The sequence below is a fragment of the Symsagittifera roscoffensis genome, chromosome 6 (genome assembly GCF_963678635.1).
Source record: "Symsagittifera roscoffensis chromosome 6, txSymRosc1.1, whole genome shotgun sequence".
NCBI classification, from domain to species: Eukaryota; Metazoa; Xenacoelomorpha; order Acoela; family Convolutidae; genus Symsagittifera; species Symsagittifera roscoffensis.
In genome coordinates, this window is record NC_087067.1 from 34,453,665 (window position 1) to 34,479,823 (window position 26,159).

At 35.0% G+C, this 26,159-nt stretch overlaps 1 pseudogene; it reads right to left on the reverse strand.

The window, feature by feature from the left end:
* Positions 1–26,159, reverse strand: part of LOC134848697 (GATA zinc finger domain-containing protein 14-like) — a 57,435-nt pseudogene that overhangs the window by 25,653 nt on the left and 5,623 nt on the right.

Genomic DNA, 26,159 nt, shown 5'->3' on the forward strand with positions numbered 1-26,159 from the left:
ATACACAAGATTATAGCGGATATTTTAAAGACAATAAAGACTATATATATCTAAACGGTGAAAAATACAGACCACAAGATATTTCACCCATAAATATTTTTAGCTTTGTTACACTAAAAAATGAAATTCTCGATTTTCTAGGATGGCCCTATTACATCTTAGAAAAATTAACTATCTTATACGCAATGTTTAAATTTATAGGATTTCTTTTTTCACTTTTAAAAGGAATCTACAACACATGTGCTATACACACACAAGTAAATAGACAAGCAAGTGTAGCACGCATACTTTGCAGGATTTTTTGGAATTTTTTCATCATCAATTAACAAAATTCTTCTAGACGCACAATTCAAAGAATATAATACAAAAAAGACAAACAACACAGAACACATATAACGAAGAACATATTAACATAGAAGTAACGCCTACAGCACCACAGTTACCACCCTTACACCATAGCCATCCATTATCCTTAATCCCACGTAATTTCCGAAACCTAGCAATAACACATAACCCAAATTTTAGACCAAACAAATCGCAAAGTCCCATACAACACATAATGACACATCATTCACAAGATGATAATACATATGAACAAATTATAGAACAACCCCATACCACCGCTTTTCAGTCTCAAAATAATCATTTTTCTAGCCCACGATGAGCCGACAACTTGGATCCCTACACCGCTCAAATTCCCATCCAACAACCTCAACACTCCAATCACAATAATCCCAGTTTTTGCTTTCCCGCCACCCGATTTTCCAACTAGTAATATAACATCAAGCATGAATTCGGATACTAATTCAGATATTTCAGTTTTAAACTCCATTTCACAACTCAACAACCCTAATATAGAAACCCCTGACGAATTTGCAGACTCCGAACCATCTCCATCCAATAACTTTCAAACCAACTCCTCAGTTTTTTCAAAGCCCCCTTTTCAACCAACCCCACCAAATAATCCAATCCCGCCCATTTCTACTCCCTCTTATGCTTCACAAGTAACCCCAACCTATTATCCATTTCATTCCGACCGATCATCTAATTCTCCCGATACTCCCCAAATCTCCCAAGAACTTGATATATTTATCACCCTACAACAACAGCTAATACACTCTAACACCCTCACAATCAATCAAATTTCATCTACAATAGAATCCTCAAACCCACCTACTCCTACACCCTCCTCAGCCTATACTGCATCATTAGCACAATCATCAACATCCACCGAATCATTAACTAGCACTAACCGAGCTTATCGCACTTTTAAAAGAAAATTCCCAAACCATCCATTCCCGACCAAACCAGGAACAGCCCTTGAATATATTAATCATCCACACCACACCAACACGAAAGATTTTCTAGCAATTACCTTACCTTCAATTCCACAATATACTTAAAACACACCTAATGACACTAACGACACACGTAGTTTTGTAGATGAACATGTTTTAATGCCAACACTTCATTGGGCAGCTTATTATCATTTTACTAATCCCCTTTGCCTCCCACTATCTAATACTCATAGCGATATAGAGAAGCATAAAGATATGCTATATAGACTCACCGCAACACTAACACCTAGACAATTTACTTATATAGGATAAAAAAATCACTAAAAACATTCACTGCACCCCGAGCTAACGAATTTACACTAGAATATTACGACCATAATATCATCCGAACTAATCAAGACCAATTTTTAGATGACGACCGCTTCGCTAACCCACAACTAACAGAAAAATTCTTCATCAAAACATCATATGTATTCACACTCAATATTTTTGATAGAAAATATGATCACATCATTTCTGAAGCACTAACTGATATGCAAGCTTACGAAAGATTTAAAGAAAAATTTCAATTATTTTCACTAACCTTTCACTTCCTTGCACCACATGAACGCGATTTGCACTGTTCACATGACATCATGTTACGCACTAAACAAACTCACACATATACATACTATCGCTTCATACAAAATCATTTTGATCTACATACTCCATCAAGACAACCAGACCATCGTTTTCAGTTTCTTAACTCGAAGTACACCTCACCATTTTTTCTAAATTTCACCTATTGCATCAAAGATACTAACCTCCACGGCATCCTCCGCAATTATGACCCAATAACACAAATGTATATATTTTGTCCCATCACGAAGACCTTTAGTGCTGAAGAATCCAGACCCTACCTTATCCCACATGAATTAATCCAACCTATAGAAATCCCTATATTAGAATTTATTCATAATACTAAATACAATCACAAAATATATAATCTCATTCAAAACACACCTTATGAGTTTGCAGTCGGCACCGAAGAACTAAAAATTTTTAAAGCACTTCAATTGCTTTGGCCACTGCTTCAAACTAAAAACATCATTCGCATACTAGCAAAGTTACTAACAAATTCCGACATGATACACGACATCTTCCCCCACGGTTTTTTCCCAGACGATTAACAGGTAAGTATAATTTCAAATATTCTTTACTAATAAATTTAAATTAATACTAACCATTCTTTACTCATGTTTCTTTTAGATTTTTAGTCTTCATACCTCGATCATCTGCAAAAAACAGAAAAGAAAAATAAAAAATAAAAACTTGTTAAAATTATTCTAAACTTCATTAATATTTTCACAAAATAATCTGATAAAATTTATACCAAATGAAGTAAATTAATTTAAAACTTATTTCCTTATAAAGCAGTAAAGCAGTAAATTTAATTATGACTAAAATTTATAACTTTAAATTTCCCCCAAAACTAGCAGTAAAATTGAAATTCTATGTAATAAATTAATAAAATAAAAATGCAGTACTAACTTTTTGATATTTTCATTCACTCGCACAAGAATTCTATCCAAACTCGCACAGCTCGCCCACGAAGAATTGTTTAAATAATGAATTTCAGTTTCAAGTTTTCACACTCAACAACTCTAACACACGATAACAAGTTCTAAACTTTCCTTTAACCCGGTTGGAAAGGAATTATATACTAAAACAAACTAACCAACGCAGCTTACTAAACACCACAAATCAGAAAATAACAGCATGACTGAGAAAAGCAAACCAACGGTACCCAAACCGGATTAACCCAGTTTAAAACTGGATAATTTATTCTTTTGAAGACTTTTATAAAGTCTAAGAAAGAAATAATAAAACACAAAAAAGTCGAAAGACAAACCCATAACAAAAACAATTTGATTTTTGAAAAAAGGACACAACCAAAGGAACATAAGAAAGACCAACATAAAACCAACATAAAACGTTATCACATAACAGGACCTCTCAAAGAAACCGCACGAAATCATACTCCCACTCATGGCCTAACCCACCAGAGAGGACGTCCTGAGCATGCTCTATAGCCGGCCTAACCCACCGTGCTACATCCACGCTTTGTGACCACACTTCTATTTTTAATGAGAGGTACTCAAGGGTGAGTAACTTTGCAAAATAACCGAACTAAAACAAAATGCTTTGGTGAAAACAATTAACTAAATTCATAATTAAAAAACTGAACTAACAAAAATTTTATACAATGTAAATTATACCTGGCAGTATATAGATCAGCACACAACAACAAAGACGAACATCCAAAGACAAAATGACCCCACTACACTCGAACAAGAATGGCTAACCACAACCGATATGCCGTCCACAATCCCAACTGAAAGGATTTAGAGTACGACTTGACTTCGCAGAAAAGGACTTCGTTGAACTAGACCAATGACCACCTCGATGTTCAAGTATACGTACAGATCCGAGTTACAAGGCATCCCCTCCACGCACAATCTCCACGCCATTCCCAGACGAGGTTGAACACCAAAACAAGTTCTCTACATAATACAGAAAAACCCGTCATAGCATACCATTTTGAAATCAGATTGATTTCGTTGGGAAACACAGTCGTTGTCACAAGAAGACACAACGATTAATGCCCCAAACTCCAGCGTCCTGGAACTTCTCTAACAAGAAGAACCGGACAAGAATACGATGTTCGCCCAATACCAACGTTCATCATCCATCCTTTGAATTGCAGAAAGATATTTCTAAAAAACTCTGTAAAACCCGGATGGGTGGAACCTGATCCAAACTACATTTTATGATTGGATAAATTAGATATTTTACCACTGTAAAGTATTTAATATTAACCAATCACGATCCATCTAACTAACAACCCTCTTATTTGTAAGTGCTGAAATTACTTGTATCTTCAGCACCAGAGAGATTTGAATTTAACTTAAAAATTAGTTGTCTCTCCAAGAGAACTTCAACAGCCGCAACAAACCAGTATACCCTAGATCTATTGAGCCTAGCAGAGACTAGTTAAACATCCTGAGACTAGAAAGTATAAGAGTAAGATTAGGATCGGTATTAGACTAAGAAGCTGCACGAATCTATCCGGCCGAAAATAAGATAGCGTGAAGAGCAGACGGTGTACCCTATCCGAAATTACTCTATGAGTTAACCACATCGGTCCTAACTCATTTATCGCGAAAATTCTTCTACATTTGGGCCGTCTCTGTTACAACGTTTCCAGGCTCGTCTTTGCTGAAGGCGCTGGTGTCAAATTTTTTCGCTATCGTTAATTTCACTGGATAAAAAGTCAGCCAGCTTGTTCACAATTTATTTATTACTACTGATTTTTAGTGCCTTAAGGTAGTACCGTTTGACTTTGGTCGGTTTAGTGTACGATTTGAGCTTAACTCGGATATTTGCAGGGACAATTTTGTTAGCTGAGTCCAAAATTCCTTCATGCTAGTTTGCGTCTACATTTGCGATAGATGACCACCATTGAGCACTCACCATTATAAAGTGAATTTATTTTACCTGTGTTTGATCGCCATGAAGGGAGACTGAATGAATTTTAAGTGAAAATGTTCAAAATGTTTGACTGGACAAAGTCTGCGAGTCTATCGCTAGTGTTGTTGCGATGGTCAATTCTGAATCCACCAATATATTGCCACTCAGCTGGAACAGGTTCTCTTAGTTTATCAGTCAATTCAACGCCTATAACTTTAAAAATTCCTTCCATGGCCTGCTGTTTCAATTAGGAGAGCTCATGCTAATAAAATTTTTGTCGCTTTCTTCGCTCGAAGTCCCGGTTGACGAATTGAGTTAACTTCTAAGGTTAACTCATAGAGTAATTTCAAATAGGGTACACCGTCTGCTCGTCACGGTATCTTATTTTTGGCCGGATAGATTCGTGCAACTTCTTAGTCTAATACCGATCTTAATCTTACTCTTATATCTCTTAGTTTCAATAGATCTAGAGAGTATACTCGTTTTGTTACGAGTCGGTCTCTTGGAGAAAGCAACTAAGTTGTAAGTTAAATTCAAATCGCTCTGGTGCTGAAATTACAAGTAATTTCAGCACTTACCAATAAGTGGGTTGTTAGTTTGATGGAGTGTGATTGATTAGTCTTTAATATTTTATAGGGATAAAATATCCAAATTATAACCAATAATAAATTATAATTTGGATCTGGTTCCGCCCATCCGGAGTTTACAGAGTTTTTTTTTCTTCAACTTCTATCTGTAATGGAGGATGGATGATGGTCGTTTGTAATTCGCAGGCATCATTTCTATTCCATTCTTGGAGGAGAAAGCTCCAGGAAGCTGGAATCGTAGATGTCATTCTGTCATTCAACAATGACTGTGACAGCCAACAAAATCAATCCGATTTCCAAATGGATTGTTATGATCGTTTGTTCTTGTTCGGCGTTGAGAACTGTGTTTCGATCTTGTTTGGGAATGGCGTGAAGCTCGAGTTTGGAGGGAATGCCTGATAACTCGGATCTGTACGTATACTTGAGCATCGAGGTTGTCATTTGTCTGATTCAATGAAGTCCTTTGCTTCGATGTCAAGTCGTACTTCAAATCCTTTGAGTTGTGGTTGTGGGCGGCATATCGGTTATGTTTAGCCATTCTGTGGATTGAGTTTGACGGGGTAGTCTTAGTTTTTTGATGCTCGTCTTCAAGATTGTGTATGATCCATATTACTGCATTATATAATTTACATAAACAAATTTTTAGTTAGTTCTGTTTTTAGTTATGATTTGTTATTAGTATTTATCACAAAAGCTTTTAATTCAGTTCTGTTATTTTTAAAGAGTTACTCACACTTGAGTAGCTCTTGTCAAAAATAGGGAGTGGGTCACAAAGCGTGGTTTTCTAGCACGGTGGGTTAGGCCGGCTATAAAGCATGCTCAGGACGTCTTCTTCTGGTGGCTTAGGCCAGGAGTGAGGGTATGATTTAAAGCTGGTTTTTTATGGGGTCCTGTTTTGTGTTAACCTTTTATGTTGTGTTTGTTACTGGTTTTTCCTTTTGTTGTTTTGGTTGCGCCCTTTTCTCAAAAATCAATTTGTTTGGTTTGGGTTTGTTTTTCGACTTTTTGGTGTTTTATTCTTTCTTTTTTAGACATATCGATAGTCTTAAAAAGAATAAATTATCTAGTTCTTTGAGCTGTTTTGATCCTGTTTGGGCACCGTGGGTTTTTTTCTTAGTCATGCTGTTAGTTTGTGGTTTATGTTGTTTAGTAAGCTGCGTTGTTTAGTTTGAGTTATTATATAATTCCTTTCCAACCGGGTTAAAAGAAAGTTTGAAACTTGTTATTACTAGTTTGAGTAGTTGTTAGTGAAAGTTAAAACTTGAAATCATTATTTTAAACAATTCGTCGTGGGCGAGCTGTGCGAGTGGGGATAGAATTTGTGTGCGAGTGAATTCAAAAGGTTAGTACTGCTTTTTGTATAAATTTACTATTGAAACATTTAAATTTACTGTTTTGTGGGGATTGAACTTATTAAATTACTTTCATTGTATTTAGATTTACTGCATTGGGGGAAAGAACTTATAGATTAATTTAGTACTTTCGGAGAAGAAATTTTACTGCATCATTCATTGCGGTTTGTTAATAGAAGTTTAAAAATTTTGAAAGATTTTGTAATTTCATTTGATTTTCTGTTTGTAGATGATCGTGATCTAAAGACTAAAGAAAAAGAGAAAACGTTTGATAAAGAATGGTTGATTTTATTTTGAATTTGTTAGTTTTTAAATTATTTAATTCAAACTTACTTAGTCATCGGGAAAGAATCCATGAGGGAAGATATCGTGTGTAGCATCAGATATAGTTAGTAACTTTGCTAACATGCAAAGGATGTTTTTAGTATGAAGCAGTGGCCAAAGCATTTGGAGTGCCTTAATGGTCTTTAGTTCTTCAGTGCCAATGAAAACTCATGAGTTGTCTTCTGAATTAGGTTAAAAAGCTTGTGATTATACTTAGAGTTGTGGATAAATTCTAAAAATGAAACTTCGAGATGTTGTCGGGATTCTTCTACATTGAAAGTCTTGGTTAGTGGACAAAATATATACATTTGGGTTATGGGGTCATAGTTACGAAGGATGCCTTAAAAATTAGTATTTTTAATGCAATATGTGAAATTAAGAAAAAACGGTGATGTGTATTTAGAGCTAATAAATTGATATCGGTGATGGGGTTGTCGTGATGGTGTATGTCAGTCAAATTGATTTTGTATGAATTTATAATAAGTGTAATTATGTGTCTGTTTAATTCTTAACATGATGTCGTGTGAACAGTGCAAATCTCGATCTTTGGGAGTGAGGAAGTGAAAGGTTGGTGAGAAGGTTTCAAATTTTTTGTAAATTGATTCATAAGCTTGAATGTCAATAAGTGCTTCTGAAATGATCATGTTTTTATCTATTGAGCTGAGTGTGAAAATGTAAGGTGTTCGGATGAAATTTTTCGGTTAGTCGCGGGTTAGGGAACTTGTCGTCATCGAGGAATTGATCTTGGTTAGGTCGGATAGTATTATGGTTAGGGTGTGAGGGTGTTGTACTTGCTGTTGCAGTGTGATTAGGTTGTTTAGTTCGTATGATATTTGTGTGTTATCTGGGGAATTGTTGTTGGAGCGTTCATTCGTAAAAGGGGAGTATGTTGGTGTCACTTGGGAAATATGAGAGAGAGTAGAGGGGGAGTCAGTTTGAGCTTGAGAGTGGATGGGTCGAAAGGGTATTGAGAAAATGTTGACGGGCTGGGTTTGCGAATTTGTCAGGGGTTTCTAAGTCTGAATTGTCGGGAAGTTGTGTGAAAAACTGCGACGTCTGAGTTAGCATCAGAATCCACGCCGGATGATGTGTTAATTAGGGGTGATTCAGGTGGCGGCAAAGCAAAAAGTAGGATGACGGGAATGGGGTTTAAGATATTGGCTGGATGGGAAATTGACCGGTGAAGGGATCCAACTTGTCAGCTCATCGTGGGCTCGACAATTGACTATTTTGAGATTGAAAATTTCTGGTATGGGGCTGTTCGATTGTTTGTTCATATGTATTGTCGCTTTGAGATTGTTGCGTTACTATATGATGAATTGGTCTTTGTATATAATTAGGTCTTGAACTTGTGATATTTGTGAGTGCTAAATTTCTAAAATTTCGTGGTATTAGTGATAATGGGTGATTATGATGTAGGCTTGGTAATCGTGGTGCTGTGGGTGATGCGTTTGTTTTGGGTTCTGATTCGTCATATGTGTTTGGTGTAGTTGATATTTTTGTATTATTTTTTTTTATTTGTGCATCTAAAAGTATTTTGTTTACTGATGTAGAAAAATTCCGAAAAATCCTGCAAAGAGTATGCGTGCTACACTTGCTTTTCTGTTGACTTGTGTATTTATTGCGCATACGTTATAGATTCCAATCAAGAGAGAGAAACGAAATCTGATAAAATTAAACATTGCGTACAATATAGTCAATCTTTCTAAGATATAGTAGGGCCATCCTAGAAAGGCAAAACCTAAACTAAAAAAACTAAACTTACAAATGTGACTTACAACAAAAAACTAAAAAACAATGATTGGTGATACATCCTGTGGTCAATATTTTTTGCCATTGAAATGTTATCTTAAATGTCTTTCAATTAGCCGCTGTAATCTTGTGCGTAAATGTCTGAAAATCCTGCTGTTTCTGCAAGTTTAGGTAAATTTTGATCTATTGATTGTCGTTGTATTGTGTCCCTTTTTGTAAGTAGTTCGTGAAATTGTTGTGTACGAATGTGGTGTTGTATGTCTGATTTTGAGTAGATGCCGATCGATTGTAAATCGATATTCGGATTGCTTTGTTCGGAGTGGTTTGTTGTATTTGCAATCAAGTTCTGTTTCTGGGTATAATTGGAAACTTGTTAATTTATTCTCTAAATTGTGGATGTTTCTAAATTTATAATAAGTAGCTCTAATTTGGTCAGGGTTTACATCTGCAAACGGGATTGATTCAATAAAATACACTTTTGGTGAAATTTTATCATTCTAGCGTGTATTTTTGCTACTTGAAACATTGTGCAGGTTTCTTCGGGAAACCAAACAATGGTTGCTTGTGTGCGTGTTGTAGGATCGCAATATCCTTGGTCGTTTTTGCAAGGGAGTCTGATTCCTTGGTAGAGTAATGTGTCATCTTTTAAGTCGCGTTTAAGTTGTATTTTTTCAAGTTGTATTTTCCAATCGAAAAACATTATTTCTTGGTATCCTTTTTTCTTTGTATGTGCTTTGCAGTATGAGGGATTATTTATTCCAATGAGTGGTATCCAATTTTTATCATGAAGATCGTATGTTTATTTTCCATGTGCTTCATGGAAGGGAATTTTTGTATCTAGTCGTATGTGACCTTGGTGTTTTTCAAGTTCGGCTTGATGTGCTGAGTCTGGAAAAACTTGAAAAATTACAAGTTTTCTATTTGTGCCTTATTTGGTTTGAGGTTTAGTCTTTTTAGTTCGTTTTTACAGTTTTCAGGGCTGAGGTGTAATATTCTTTCGATGTTACTTTGATAGAATGATTCGTGGTCTAATCTGTTTTTATTTCCGTTTGAAACTTGTGAACAATGTACTTTCTTTTCGGAAAATGTTGCTGTAAATTTGTATCCTGTTAGTGTAGTTGCTCGGGCTTTTGAGTATAGTGTAGCTATTGTATTTGTTGTTACTATAGCGTGTGGTTCGGATTCACATTGTGTGACTTGATTTATAGCATATTTGTGTAGTGTTTTTTGTTCGTTTTCTTCACAATCATAGTGTGTTACTAATAATAATCTTGGGGTCCTGTACGAGAAGAAGGATTTTGATTTGGTTCGGAAAAAATAAGAAGAAGAAGGTGTTGAAATGTGAATATCTTTAGAATCTAGATGTGTATGATAATCCTGTGTATGGGTTATAAAAAGTTATGTATCCGATTGTCTTTTTAGTATACCTATCGTATTTATATATTATTTCGGTTGTTATAAATGGGGGAGGTAAAGATTGAGCTGTTGTATTTGGAGGAGCTACTGGAAAAGGGTGTTGAACAATATTATTTAGTCTTACTGTAATTTCGAATTTTATTGTGAGACTATTTTGTTGAAGTATTTGGATGTTATGTTCTTGGATATCTTTGTGGATATCTTGTCTATATTGTAATTTATTTAGTGCCCAGTTGTGTAGTCTGCTACTTTCTTGATAATGACCAAAAAACTGTGGAGGTGCTACAAATGTATTCCAAACTAAATGTAGTGGTATATTTTTAGAAGATTGTTCTTGATATCGTGAATCAAGATGTGTAGGAAAATTTAGGGGAAAAAGTGTTGGTTATATTTGACTCAAAGAAGGTGTTGGAGGAAAGAAAAGTGTTTCTGGTAATGTTGATAGTGTTGTATCAGATGAAACGTCAACTGGGTCGTTTACTAAATTTGGTTCATCTTGAGTGTATGTGTGCGTTACCCAATATGGAAGACGTTCTGTAGTTGCTGGGGGATTCAAAGGATTTTCTCGGATATGTTCTGATGTGGGAGTTGAACCTAAGTAGTCTGATGGAATATTTGAAGTGCTTTGTTGTGAAGCAGCTGGGGGAGTATCTGGTAGTGTGCTACTAGAAAGGTCTAAAGGATTTAATTTTGGTGACTGAGGTAAAATAAAAAGAACTCTGGGAGTTTGAAGATTTCTGTTTCGTCTTGGATGTATAATTGTCTGTTTATTTCAAGTATATTTTGGTTTTGGCTAATGTGTCTTAGTCTGTTAAGATCTTGTTGTAGATTTGGGTATATGTTATATATTAGTTCGCATTGTGGTTCGCTCAAAGGTGCTTGGCGAACAACTGTCTCTAATGGTTCGGACAATCGTACGTGTCTTTCTTCAAAAGTATATGGATTGTCTTGGAAAGAAATGCATGTGGATGATTGGGGATTTTGGGTTTTTGTAGGTGTTGTTGGAGGTTCTTGGGACGTTGTTGGTGGGGACTGATGTGGGGGTTGTTGATTAGCAATTTTGGAAAAATTTTTAGAGTTGAGTTTTTTATGATGAAAATTTATTTTTACTTTAGTATTCTTCAAAAAAAAGAAACAAGAGAATGGTTGCTAACGCGAATGTGATGATTGCCTTTTTTATACATTTGCATACTGTCATTATGAGTGATGTTAAAAAGGTGAAAAAAATTATGAATAGTAGAAAAACATCGGTTCTACTAAATAGGTTTCGAAACATTTAAATAGTTATTGAATTATCGTACCTGAGGAGGTTATCAAGGGTTGTGGAAAGATATATAGGTACTTCGAATAGGGAATAAAAAATTTGAAAAAAGTTGCAAAAATTTTTTTAACGAATTATTAGGGTTTCTAAGGTATCAGCTAAAATTATTATGAAAAATTTGAGAAAGTTAGAAAATTTTATGAGAAAGATTGAAAATATTTGTTTAAGTTTATCGACCGTCGCAGAAGGATTCTTTTAGGAATTTTTGGGGGCTAAACTCGAGTGCGGTCGGATTATTTACTGATTTTTTGACAAGTGGGTTGGGTTTTGGCAAATTTTGTTAAGGGGTTATTTTATGGTGTCGGGGAGATCTACTTGGTGTTGTATTTTTGTAATGGAATATTTGGGGGTATCTAAGAAACAATTGTACTTTAAGCTAAATGATCATGTGTTGTTTTTCGTCTTTAAGATAATTTAATATTTTTGCTTGGGGGGTTTTTGAGGTCTAGATTGGGAAAATATTGTTGATCATTTTACTACTTGATAGGGGTGGGTTGTAATATTGAGATTGTATTTATTTGTAGCGGTTTGCTTATTTTTGACCTGGACGTCTTGAAGTTATAGTTATAATTATGATTGGAGGTGAATATTTGTCGGCTAATAAAAATGTGTTATTACAGATAAAGTGATAATTCGGAATGATTTCTGTTGGTTGATTTTGAACTAAATCTGTTCAAGTGTTTTCAGCATGTTATTTTGAAATGATGTATGTTCAAAATGATTGAAAAGATGATGATTGGTAATGAAAAGTAAAGTTGTTTTTGAAATTCAATTTTCTTCAATGTTTTAGACTGTGGAATGAATGTTTTATAGTTTTTTCGTAGTTGGCTTCTAAGTCGTGATGATTCTCTATGTTCAGATTTTTCTTTTAGATCCTGTGTATAAATTTTTCTGTCATTTTCCTACGTTTTCCTTCTTTTTGAGTTATTTTTGTTTCTGGTTTTGAAGATTTTTGGTGAGCTAATTCTTTTTGTTGGGTCGGTTTTGAATTCACATGTTTGTCAGTGTTTTGATTCTGTTCAATTTTTGAATTGTTTTGAAAAACTTTTAAACTTGTAAAAGAATATAATTGAGTTCCTATTCTTTTGGATAATAAAATAACAGGTTATTTCGATGCTGAACAATTTTTTTTACTTGAGTCAGTAAGTTTGTATGTTACATCAGTGGGTTTATCAATTATTTGATATGGTCCTTTTCGGAGTGGTTAAAATTTTTGGAAATTCCTTTTTGTGTTGTGAAGTTTGGAATTAAAACAAAAGTTCCGATTTTAAATCTGTTGCCATGTGAACTGTGAATTGATTTGGTTATTTATGTTTTGTCTTTGCAACATTTTTTTTGTTATTTTTTGATCATTTTCCTCATGTTTTTTTTCTCTATTTAAAATCCATTCGGTGTGTGGACCGGAAGCTATTTTTAAAATTTGTGGATGATGAAAGTGAACTTCACCATGGGTATGTAGTGGTGAATTTTTTTTCCAACGTCGAATTTAGATGTGGTATAAACTGTTGGAAACCTTAATGGTAAATCGTCTAAGTTTTCAAATTCATTCTGTGTTATTTGAGAATGTTGAAATTTGAACATTGTCAAGAATTTTTGTTGTTTTTCTGAATAGTGTGATTTTTTGAATGTTGGTTTAAAATAAGGTGTTTTTTTTGTGAAATAGTCTGTGTTTCTCTTTTCGTTGCTTATTATATTGTTTATTGATAATTCTTCGTCAAGAAAAGTTGATTGACAGATATCTAATACTTGTAATATTTATTGTACTCTGTATGATACTTCTTTTGTAGGAGAAAGTGTTGCATTGGTTTCACAATATCCTAGAGGTAGGGTTATTTTATTTGGTTAATTTTTGTATACATGGAGAGAAATAATGTCAGATTTGGAGTTTTCATGTATTTTAGGGATGAAATTGTTACTTCAAAAAATTTAAGAACTGGTCTAAATTCAAGGTCAGACATGAAGAGGTGTTGTCTGTTTTGATTTTTCTCATATCGATGAACTTGTTTAATCGGGAATTCAAAAGTATATCCTGAGAGTGGTTTAAGATGTTTTCTTTCTTTATTATAAATAGGGTAAAATTTTAAGAAAAATGGTGGTTGATTGTTCATTCTTTGGAAGAATGTTAAAGCGGTGTAATGCATTCTTGTAAATTTATCTTTTTTTAAAATAAATTTTGCTGTCCAATATATTGATAATTACTATGCATTTAGTAATGAATGGAATTCCAATGATTTTGTGTTTTATATCTGTGATGTGGAAGGTTTGTTTAAACGGTTTATTTAAGAGTTTATTTTGTTCCATTGTTTTAGTGGGAACAAGGAAAAGTTGGATTTTTCCTTTTTTTGTTAAAGTTGAGCCATGTGCTGTTGCTAGTCTACTGGCTGTTTTCACAGTTGATAGTTTTGGATGTAAAATTTTGATTTAATTCCAGGTTGGAATATTGATGATATTCGATTCTGCTCCAGAGTCTATCAAAAAGTTTATTTCAAGGTCTGGTGGTTGAAACTCTTTACTTTTTGAACTTTCTAAAAGAAATGGGATTGTCCAAATTTTTTCTTTTGGTGGTTCTTTTGGTATGTTTTGTTAAATGTGATTTGTACTAGAACATAGTACTTGTTCTTTTTCAGGTTCGTGTAATGTCGTTTTTTCATTTACTTTTTGCTCGATTAGTATGTTATTACTTCTAGGTCTATTTTAAAAATCTAAAAGAAGTTCTAATTGATTTTCATAGACATGTGAATGAACTGATTTTTCAAACGTAACAGTTTTATAGTCATTTTCAACTTCAATCATGTTGACTAAAATTGTGTTTTCTGTATCACTTTCACTGTCTGTAGATTCGCAATTGATGTGATTTATTTGTAATTTAGTACTTTCTGTATTATCAATACCAGGGGGTCTGAATTGGTTTCTACAGTTGTTTGTACTTGATTTATTTGTCTTTGATGTTTTGGTGTATTGCGTCTATATTTGTTTTGGGAATCGGGATAAGGTGTATTATTCATATGAGGTGATTGAGAGTAGTTTCTTTGTCTATTGCTACAGTTGAAATTCCTTTTTTGTGAGTTATCTCGTGATCAATTTTGGTTATTATTGTAGTTAGATCTTTGGTGATTTGATCTGTTTTTTGAATAATCTCGTGATCTTTTGTTTTAATTTTGTTGGCTTCGGTTATTTGAGTAGCTTCTATTCCTAATGTTGGAATAATTTCTATATCTAGTGTACGATGAATTTCTTGATCTATCATTGGAAAATTGTCTATTCCTAGATTGTGAATGGGGACTGGTATTAAACGAATAATCTGGTCTGTTTGAGTTTGATCGTGAATAGTTATTTCGATACCGAGTATTTCGACTATTTGATCGACTATATCTATTTTGTGAGAAATTAGGTAAATTTCATTGGTCTGGTGATCTGCCTCTGTAACTAGAGTTATAGGGTGATTGATTTCTTGAATAATTTGAACTGTTTGGAAGTGGTTTTCCAGAACTATCATTACTGTGAAAGTTCTTATTTGGTAAATTTTGATCTTTTTTCATGTACTGATAAAATTATTTGCTTAGTTCTTTGTACTTTTGTGGTTTATTCTGGTTTTTTTTGTTGTTTTTGTCTGCATTCAGCAATGTTATGTTCGTATCTTCGGCAAAAGTTACACCATTTTTTGAATGATGGTTTACCTTTAAATTTTTGATCTTTTTCGTATATAACCAAATTTTCAGTGATTTTTTCTGATAAATCTATATCTGAGTTGTGTGTATTATTGATTTGTATTGTAGTGGTTTAAATATTATTACATTGTAGTTTGAGATTTTCTATTTCTTCTAGTTTCATAGTGATTTCTGCTTGTTCTAGTTTATCAACTTGTTTTCTAAAATATCAATCTGCTTCTCGATTTGATGAGGGATGTGATGCTCTCTTTTTAATAGCTAGTTTTTTTAATTGAGGTGTTGGAGTCATCATTAAAATTTCTGTCATTTTCGTGTTTTTATAATCATGAGTGTTAAGTGAATATGCTTTTCGAACTAGTGTTTCGATTCTAACTGCCAATTGTTTAATTGTCTCGTGTGGTAGTCTGCGAATTTCATTACATAAAACTCTTTGGTGTTGTTTATTTCTTTCAGAGTCAAACGTTTTTGAAAATTCTTGTGTAAATCTTTTCCAATCTGTTCTTATGTCTATTGGTAAAAGTGAAAACCATTTCTGAGCTGCGCCATCAAGTGTTTTTTGGATTAACGCTGTGCGTCTATGTATCCAATTTTGATGGAGTGGTGTATTTATTGGTTCAGGTCCTATATTTAAGATTAAATTTGCTGTGACTGCATTTAAATAGCCTTCTACAGAATATTCAGGGTCTTTACCTGTAAATATCATTGAAAGATTGTTTGATGTTATTGACGATCCACCCATTAGGTATGGATTCATAGTCATTTGAAATGATTCTGCGGCATTTGGCATTTGTGAAAAATTTGTAATTTGACTCTTTGTTATTTCATGTTGTTGTAAGTAATAGGGTAGCGGGATTTCTTTTTGCATTTGCGTTGGTTGATAAGAATCTAAACTAGCTGGGCTTTGTGAATAAAAACTATTATTTTGAGATGCTAGGTTTGGTCTAGATTGTCGTATATGTTGTTCTTGTATAAATGGTTCAAAAACATCTGATTGGTTTACGTGGTAGGAGTGGAGTCTTTGGTTTTGATAAAATTGTGGATAATTTTGATTATAATAATCTTCATCATCTGATGAAAGATAACTAGATGTATAATCAGGTGTTTGATGTCTATTTCTATTTTGCTGTTTATTCTTTTGTTTTGCTGAAAAAATGGATAACTTTCACTTTGGTCTTGTGAAATTCGTGGGTATTCATTAAAGTTTACTGAGTTTGATGTTGGTTGTTGGACACGTCGTCTTAAAAAAAATAATTGACTTTGCGTGTTTGTACGAGGGGGTTTAGTTGTTTGTGGTCCATTTACATAGTTATAATTATGTTCTGCAAATTTATTTCTAGTGAATGTTCTTTGTTTTTGCATTGGTTTCGTCATTGGTCTAAGCGTATGGTAATCCATTTGTGAATATTTTGGAACAACGGAGGGTTTAACCGAAGGCTGTAATGTTACCTGTGGTAATGTTGGGGTTTTGGGTCTTGAAGTTGTAAGATTTGGATGTATTGGTGAAATATTTTTTTGTGTTGTTGTTGTTGTTGTTACTGTTTCAACTATTTCTTCATTTACGAAATGTGAGGGTGTTTGGATATCTTGTTGTGTAACATTTCTAGTTCCATTTAGGTGTTCTTGTTGTATGAGGGTTGAGTTTAAACTAATGTTTCCTATTCTTTCGGGTAAAAAAGAATTATAGTTTAAAGGTGTTGCGTCAATTGTGAGTGGCTACACTTTAACATAATCTTTGTTATTAGAAATTGTGCTAATTGCCTGACTTTAAATATCTAATGGTATGTTCAGGAACATTGGATGAGACCATTCGGGGTCCCAAACTTAATCTGATTGTTCTGCTAAGACAGTGTCGTCAGTAGATTTTTGAAGTCTAAAACTTTTTCTTGCTTGTGAGATTAAATCAATATTAAGTGTGAAATAATCAATGACAAGTCATGCTAAAATTTTTTGTAAATTGTTTTTAACCTTCTGCGAAACTTCGTTACTGGTTAAATTTTCATGGATTATGTTTAAAAATTCGGAGAAATTTTCAATTTCATGTCTTACAGTTGAGTGTCTAGATGTTTGAACTGGTGAAGTTCCTTGAGATTCTATTTTTTCTAGTATAGATAGATAACTATATATTATTGAAAATACTTCGTTAGTGAATAGTCAATTTGCTATTTGTGAGTTTTGATGTTGTATATATTTTTATGTATTCTGTGAATACTCTTGAAAATTCTATATCTACGTCGTTTGTTTGAATTAGATATCTACCATGAAACTTACTTGGTGAGTTTATTTCTATGGTATAGATTACGTACTGTTGTGTTATATTACATATTCTTTTTAAAAAGTGATCAATAATTTGTCTTTTTATTTTTACATCTGGAATTTCTGCTGTACAGGGACTAGTTCCTGTTTCGAAAAAAAAATTGCGAGTAATTTTTGACAAAATTTTGTTTGTTCTCTATCATCAGTGAGTGAGTTGATTAAAAATGGAAAAATGGAGTTTCCATCATCGCTTTCTTCGTTTTGACTCATTTTTGTGTTTTTATGACTGTCAATGTGTAGTTTTCAATGTGTTTTTTTTGGTTGATTCCAATTGTATAGACGCACTGGTTTGTTTTTGTAAGTTTTTTTTATTCTTCGTTATCCTTGTATTGATGGTTGTGGTGTGGTTTCTGAGTCGGAAAAATACAATGTATCATTAACTTGATGATTTTTGTTTATGTAAAGTTCTTTTAAATTACTGGTTTCTGATTCGGAGACTGCGTTTCTTCGCTTTGAAAATCTTTTTCGTGTAATTTGTCTTTGTTTGCTTAAAAGTTTTCTTGCGATTGTCCGTCATTTTGTTCTAATATGTCCTATTGTTTGTTTGTGTGGAGTAATTACGAGGTCATACTTTTTGTTGTTTGTTTCACAATTGTGTAACATGATTGTTTGTTTATTTCCTTTGTTGTCTAGTGACATAAGGTTTAGGATGACGGATGCAAAGTTTGGATTAGTGATTTTTGATGCTTAGACTGTTAGTTCTTACAATTTTTTCGGGTTAGCCTAACTTGGGTCTTGTATTCGGGGTTGGAGAGAAAATCATATGTCAATTCCGGAGAATTATTGTTACTTTCTCGTGACTAGTCTAAGTTAAGGTGTTAACTTACTTAATCTTACTTAGGGGTAGTGATCGTGATCAAGGGTTGGAGAGTAGTAAATCGATTCACAAGTTTCAGGTATAATTAGAACACAAGAAGTTCGTTAAATACTATTTTAAACTTACTAAGTTTAAGTATTATCCTGGGTCAGGTAAGGGGGGGGGGTCAAGTGAAGGATGAATAACCGAAGTTTTTTTTACTGTTTATCCTAATTAGAATGATTAGTTTGATTGAAAATTTTCTATTAGTCCTGGGTCTTGAGAAAAGGTTGGGTAGTGAATCGACGTTTGAGGTCGTTAGAGACTTTAATAATGGTGAGGGGGAGAACAAAATTGTTCTATTTGATCCCAGGATAAGCCATGATAATCAGGATAAAAAATTAATGAAATTAAGTTTAATTTAGATAAAAGTGAAAAAGATCCAAGGGAAGCCTTGATGATCTGTTAATTTTAAGAAGCTTAATTTAAATGAAAATAAGAAATAGGATAGGCCTTTATAAATTAAGCTAAGGTTTAATTGATAAAAAAATTTGGTTTTATGAGTTTTTGATGATATTAATGGAATTATGATTCGCTGTTATGTTTTAGATGATGAAGCTAAGATGATGAGATGATTTTTATATACTAACAATTCGTGTTTTTACCAATTAATTTTTGTAATTTTTTTTCAATAAATAATTTTTCCAGCTATTTTTTTAAAATAACTAAGTTGAGATTTTTGAAGAGAACGACTAGAGATGTTCCTATCAGTTGTTATTGTACAATAATACGTTTAGCGCCTGTAATTGTCATTGAAGATTGTTCTTCAGAGATACTCTGTTTGCAAATGAAAATCTAAATTCAATGCTATCAGAATTCTAAATAAAAAAGTTTGTGTTGGCTTTTGACGTACGATCATGAAATTTAATGGTAAGTTCCTTTGTAATCGTATATCGTTTCTTTTCCGAGGTCTTCTTCCAATACCGGGTAGTTCTCGTATTGTTCGGAATAATGGCTCTGATCTATTGAGTCGTGGAGACCTTTCAATGAAATTGTTGTCACGTAACCTTTTTGGAAATGTTTCTTGCCTAAGTCTAACCTATTTGGTTAGTTCTAAGCTAATTTGTTTTTAAGGTCTTGTTCGAGACTTATGGTCGCACCAGATGAGTTAAGTTCTAAGGTTAACTCATAGAGTAATTTCGTATAGGGTACACCGTCTGCTCGTCACGCTATCTTATTTTCGGCCGGATAGATTCGTGCAACTTCTTAGTCTAAGACCGATCTTAATCTTACTCTTATATCCCTTAATCTCAATAGATCTAGAGTATACTGGTTTTGTTACGATTCGGTCTATTGGAGAAAGCAACTAAGTTGTAAGTTAAATTCAAATCGCTCTGGTGCTGAAATTACAAGTAATTTCAGCACTTACAAGTAATTTCAGCACTTACAAATAAGTGAGTTGTTAGTTTGGTGGAGTGTGATTGGTTAGTCTTTAATATTTTATAGGGATAAAATATCTAAATTATAACCAATAATAAATTCAAGTTTGGATCTGGTTCCAGAAAAGACACAAAAGCATCATGAGGCAAACCTGTTTGTCAATTTGAGAGATTGTTTGGCTGGAATGAGAGGCTTACTTGGAATGCTGAAAGCAGTTTGAGCCGTCGTAGCTTGGTCAACCGAAGCGGCTCGGTCGGGCGTTCCGGTAACCGCTGGATGCGTAGCAGTAGAATAGTTTATTTTTTTTTGTTTTAATAACGGTATAACCCTAATTCACTGATGTTCGCCAGGCCCATCCCCCATTATTGACCATCTGATAGCTGGTTAAAGCCAACAGCCGCAACTAGACGGCCAAGTCTCGGGCTTGTGACCGATAGTTATTTGCAGCGGGTGGCTCAATATTAGTTTTTCATTTGTGTCTATATTGGCTCTGTATACACCCATCAGCTATCAAACAAATCTTTCATTTATAGGCCAGTAATGCCTTTAGCCATCCATTCATCCTTTTTTCCATCCATTCAAGCCGCCAACCATCAAGTCATCCATTTATTCGTCTAACCAGTCATCCAAGTAATTGGTCATAAAATTCAATCATCCTATTGATTGATTTTATGACCAATTGCTTGGATGATTGGCTGGACGAATCCCTCAAGTCATCTGTCCTTTCATCTGGCCATCTTTCCCGTCAACCGTCTATCTAACCATCCAATCAATCAGTCATCAATCATCCAACTGACCAGCCATCCATTCAAGCAACGATCCATCAATTTCGCCATCGCTCAAACCACCCTTTACTCCAACCAGCCATCCAGTTGGCCATCTGAGCATTCATGGATACAACAAACAGTGTAGCGCGTCTCTTTACTCCCATTAACACACCCATTTGGCCATGGACTGAGCCACTATCCTTCACGCCATCGATTGATTCATCCAGTCAACGATCTATTTAGCCGTCCAATTGTTTGTCCATCCATGCAGCCCATTTGATTAACCGTTCATCTATCCTGCCTTTCATCGAACCAGTCGATCAGCCATCCATCTATCAACCCAACTTATCCAACCATCCTGCCATCTACTCATCCAGTGGTCCACCTATCTCAGCCAGCCATCAACTAACCGGCAATCCATTTGCCAGTCCATTCAAACGTTTAGCCAGTTATTCATCCAGCTAGTCATAATCGAACTAGACATCTATTCATCTAGCCATCCATGCATCCCACCAGTCATCCATCGACATGGCCATTCATCCAATCAGTCGTCCCTCCATCCTGCATTCCACTATACAACCAAAACTTCATCGACCATGCCATCCATACGATCAGCCAGTCATAATTTAATCCATCTAAACCTACAATCAATTAACCATCCGTCCATTCAAGCTATTTGTCTGGTAAACATAAACGTTGCCATTTTTCAGGGCAGCTTTAGCTGCAGTGGACGAGCTAGTTTTTCATAAAATTAACCCAATTGGAGAAAGCTTGATCAAAAATTAAAATAATATTTTGCTGGGAAATCTGAGTAGTAAATTCCTATTTCGAAACTGGAATATGATCACGTTTTTTGGAGACTCTTACACTTTTCCTGTTCATTAGTTTAACAAAGAAAATGAAGTGAACTTAAAAGGAAATTAAAAGTCACACAGCAAAAAGCTAAATTTAAGTCTGAACATTTTAAAGATTTCTGAAAACAATCATAGTGAATTTTATAAGAGTCTGAACTACATTTATTGACTCTTTAAAATTTCATCCTTCGAAATTCAAAATAAAATTATTTGGCCTTTAACCTATGATTTTCAAGACAATTTTATTATTGATAATTTTTTGATAAAACTAACCCAACTAATGAACACTTGGCCGATAAGTACATTCCCTTTCGAGAGCATTTTTAGGGCGTTCAAAGACTTTTTCCGAAAAAAAACTCAAAAAAAAATCCAGAACTATTTAGGAGTCCTAACTGCATCCATTGACTTTTAACAAGAAAAGAAACGAACAATTCTAAAACCATCTTCTCCCATCTAAACTCATCAGCATCTATTTCTTTTTCCTGTGCGGCTTATTTTCATGTTAACATAAAAATGGTCGGTTACGAAAAAGTTAGAAGTTGACTCTGTATTCTATTCTTTTTATAGGTGATTGGAGTTAGTGTGTGGTTGCCTAATGGGCTGCAGTTGTTCCGCGTGGGGTAATATAGTGGTTAGCGTGGCGTGGCGTGGCGTGGCGTGGCGTGGCGTGACGTGGCGGGGGTGGCGGGGTGGCGGTACATGGCTTGCTTACCTGTTCGTATATGTTATATCTGGTGTCACACACTCCTCTCAACCGGACCCCCTCCTGCGGCTGCTGCAATTTCTCCTCTATCTTCCACTCCATCATCTCTATGTCCTCCTCATTGTACTCTGACCCACTCACCTTCAACACAGACACACGCACACTCACACATAGACCCGGGTTGACCAAAAATGCTAATCATACAATTTTCAACTGTGGAAAAATGCCAATCATACACTCTTTCCATACAATTCCATAAGTTCAGAGAATTGCATGAAAGGTCTACGAGTAGTATTTTTTCATACAACAAAGTTGTATGACTAGCCTTTTCCAAATTGTTTTTTAAATTGCAGGAACAATGATACGTATCGGTCTTTGTAAAACTTTTTTTAAATGTCATACCGTAATTTGTATAAGGAAGTGTCTTGAGACATATAAAAAACTAAAGCCAGTTAAGAGCTGCTTTGCCTCCTGGATGAACTGCTGTCCATCTGGTGTCCGAATGAGTTTAGGAGGAAACACTTCGTTCAGAATCTGCCTCGCAATCTGCTCCCGAGTAAGCTGATCCAGCTGCACCGACTGACGCCTGCCCCCTCCCCCTGCACCCTTTCTGTTGTCTGCTGCTCCTCCTTTCTGCGTGCTGCTCGGGAGACTCTCGGCGGAAGAATGATTCTCACCAACTGCAGATCTTAAGAAATCTTAAATCGATCGCATCGTAATTTATTGTTTTCTGATTTTGACTTCGATGACTTAATTTAAGACGATGTCGCCACTTTTTTTTCAGATCATATCGCGATAGTTTTTGGACCATTGCGACTGAAATACGATATTTCTAGACTATCTACGCGACTAGAAAACCCTAATCGGGCTATGGATTTTTGGTCGCGATTTAAATATCGGAACAACCGTCAAAGTCGAAAAGTCAGTGGTAGAATTCCGGGCAGCTTAAGATAACTTTTTTTTTGATTTTTTTGAATTTTTTCAATTAATGATAACTCATTACGAAAAGTGTTAACTAACTACGATTTGTTTTGCTTTTTTTAATCAGCAGATACAGGAGCGGATTTGGGAGGTACGGGGTGGACGCTTTTTCCCTCTTAAGGATTTGAATCTCTGCCAACCCAAAGGGCCCCCCTTTGACACTTTTTTCAAGAAATCCATTTTTGGCTGACTAACCTTTTTTTCTCAATGCGCCTTTGGCGCCAATATATACTTACTTTGAGGAAGAGAGCTCGCCAAAAAACACGCGGTTTTTTAGTCAATTTTTTCCAAAACTGTGAGAGTATTTGCGAGAGTCAAGTGCGAGTATGACGCTATAAAATTTCGGGACTTCGTGCAAAACAACTTGGATCTTCTCCTGAAAGGTACTAACATATGAATCGAAGATAAAATTACACAAAAGAAGATGTCGGTTGAAAAACCGTACCCGCGCCGTGAACCAGTTTATGAACTGGAGTAGAAAACTAGCAACTTCATACTCATTGTTGCCTCATTTTTAACATGATTTTCACTGTTTTTTATTCTGAAATGTTTGTGATTTTCCCCAAATTTTGACTGAATTTTTAACGAAATTTTTCATGACAAGTCAGGAATTTTCAGGAATGAGATATCTGTAGTTCATAGATCTTCGGGGCTTTTGCACTGAAAATCTATCTCTGATCCATGGATGGCTTATGTCTTATTCAGACCTGGAAAATTAGCGCTAATTCAGCCATGATTTAGTCCTGATCATGCATAAGGTGACCCTGATCTTAGACTGAACCATAGATGGTAATCACTGCGATATCTCTAAAAACGCGATAATTTTTCTGTCAACTCAACCCGGGATAGAAACACGGCTTTTTACCTGCCTCGTCAAAAAACTTGGGTCTTCTAATGTCAAAATTGGGTCCTCTAATGTTCTGGCAGCGCTGCTCCGAAACTGAATTTGGTCGACTCAAAAAAAGGTCAACAAAACTAGAAAATATACCACTTTTCCCACCTGGCAAACACCCCCCCCCCCCCCTCGAGAAAATCCTAGATCCGCACCCTGAGCAGATATGATACGTGTTTACGTTTCTAGAGCTATTTGTTTAACTGCTTATCTCACAATCTTCTTATCTTGCGTACTTCGTTTGTTTCTTCTAACCGCAATATTCAATTTAAAATCAAGTCTTTCGCATCAAATCTTGGCAACCTTGCTCAACCACAAAATCAAGCATGATTTCCTGTATAACTTCAGTATTTAAATTGTTATACGCTAAACTACCATCAATGTCGCGACAAAAACCACCCACCAACGAGACGCCCCGAGGCATCCCTCCCGGTTCTGGTCCCTTCAAAGTGGGAATGGTAGATGTCATAACAGAGCAGCACTGTGGCGTGAATGGGCGAGTATTCTACCCAATTTCTGCCCAAGACGATGACCCAAGCATATATACTCAGGGATAGGCTATTTGAAAATAAGCTCATTCCTTGTTCTCTTGCCTACTCAGCAACTTAAATTTTTGTAGTATCTTGTTAACTTCTCCCCCCTAATGCTGACTAGCCTTTGAAAATGTTCTTCATAGGGTGAAAAATCTTTTTCTAGGCACCGTAAGTTCCGTTTAGTCATTTTTTTTGGCTTTTTTACACTTGAAAAAAAAAAACAGGTGTAGTGCGATCGGGTTCTAGACTTGTTCCCGTCAACCACTTTGTTCTTGGTTCTCATCTCATGCAGGCCTCTGGTGTAGTAAAGTCCATCACGCGTATTTCGAGCATTTGCAATATTCGTTCCAATCGAAATTTGTTTTTTATCTTGCTCGTAAAATTATCAACTCAATTTTTTTTCATTTAGGGTTGTTCGTCGTTATAGGTTTCGTCGTATGTTATATCGGCTTAGTAGCCTCGTGTTGCGTCGTTTGTTGGGCAGAAATAATAATTTCATGTTGAGGCGGACTTATATTTTTTTGTTTTTAAATCCTTTGCTCCGTTTTACGCAAACCATTTTTTTTTCTTCAAAGAGATCGCATGTGAGTTGGGATGGATCTCTAACTCATAGAGTAATTTCAGATAGGGTACACCGTCTGCTCGTCACGCTATCTTATTTTCGGCCGGATAGATTCGTGCAACTTCTTAGTCTAATACCGATCGTAACCTTACTCTTATATCTCTTAGTCTCAATAGATCTAGAGTATACTGGTTTGTTACGAGTCGGTCTCTTGGAAAAAGCAACTAAGTTGTAAGTTAAATTCAGAATGCTCTGGTGCTGAAATTACAAGTAATTTCAGCACTTATAAATAAATGGGTTGTTAGTTAGATTGAGTATGATTGGTTAGTCTTTATTATTTTATAGGGATAAAATATCTAATTTATAACCAATAATACTATATAGTTTGGATCAGGTTCCACCCATCCGGGGTTTACAGAGTTTTTGTTCTTTGACTTCTTTCTGTAATGGAGGATGGATGGTTGATTGTTCGTATTTCGCGAGCATCATTTCTATTACGTTCTTGAAGGAGAAAGCTCCAGGAAGCTGGAATTGTAGATTTCACTTTGTCATTCAACGACGACTGAGACCGTCAACAAAATCAATTTGATTTCAAAATGGTTTGTTATGATCGTCTGTTCTTGATTGGTGTGGAGAACTGTATTTCGATCTAAATTGGGAATGGCGTGAAGCTCGAGTTTGGAGGGAATGCCCTGTAACTCGGATCTGTACGTATACCTGAACATCGAGGTGGTCATTGGTCTTTTTCAATGAAGTCCTTTGCTTCGTAGTCAAGTCGTACTTCAAATCCTTTGAGTTGTGATTGTGAGCGGCATATCGGTTGTAATCAGCCATTCTGTGAGTTATGCGTGATGAGGTCGTCCTAGCTGCCTGTTGCTTTGCCTTCGTGATTGTGTATGATCTATATCACTGCAATATATAATTTACATTAATAAGTGTTTTGTTAGTTCTTATTTTAAGTTATGATTTTTTATCAGTTTTTATCGCAGAAGCTTTTATTTTTAGTTCAGTTATTTTAAAAGAGTTTCTCACACTTGAGTAACTCTTATCAAAAATAAAGAGTGTGTCACAAAAGGTGGGTTCTAACACG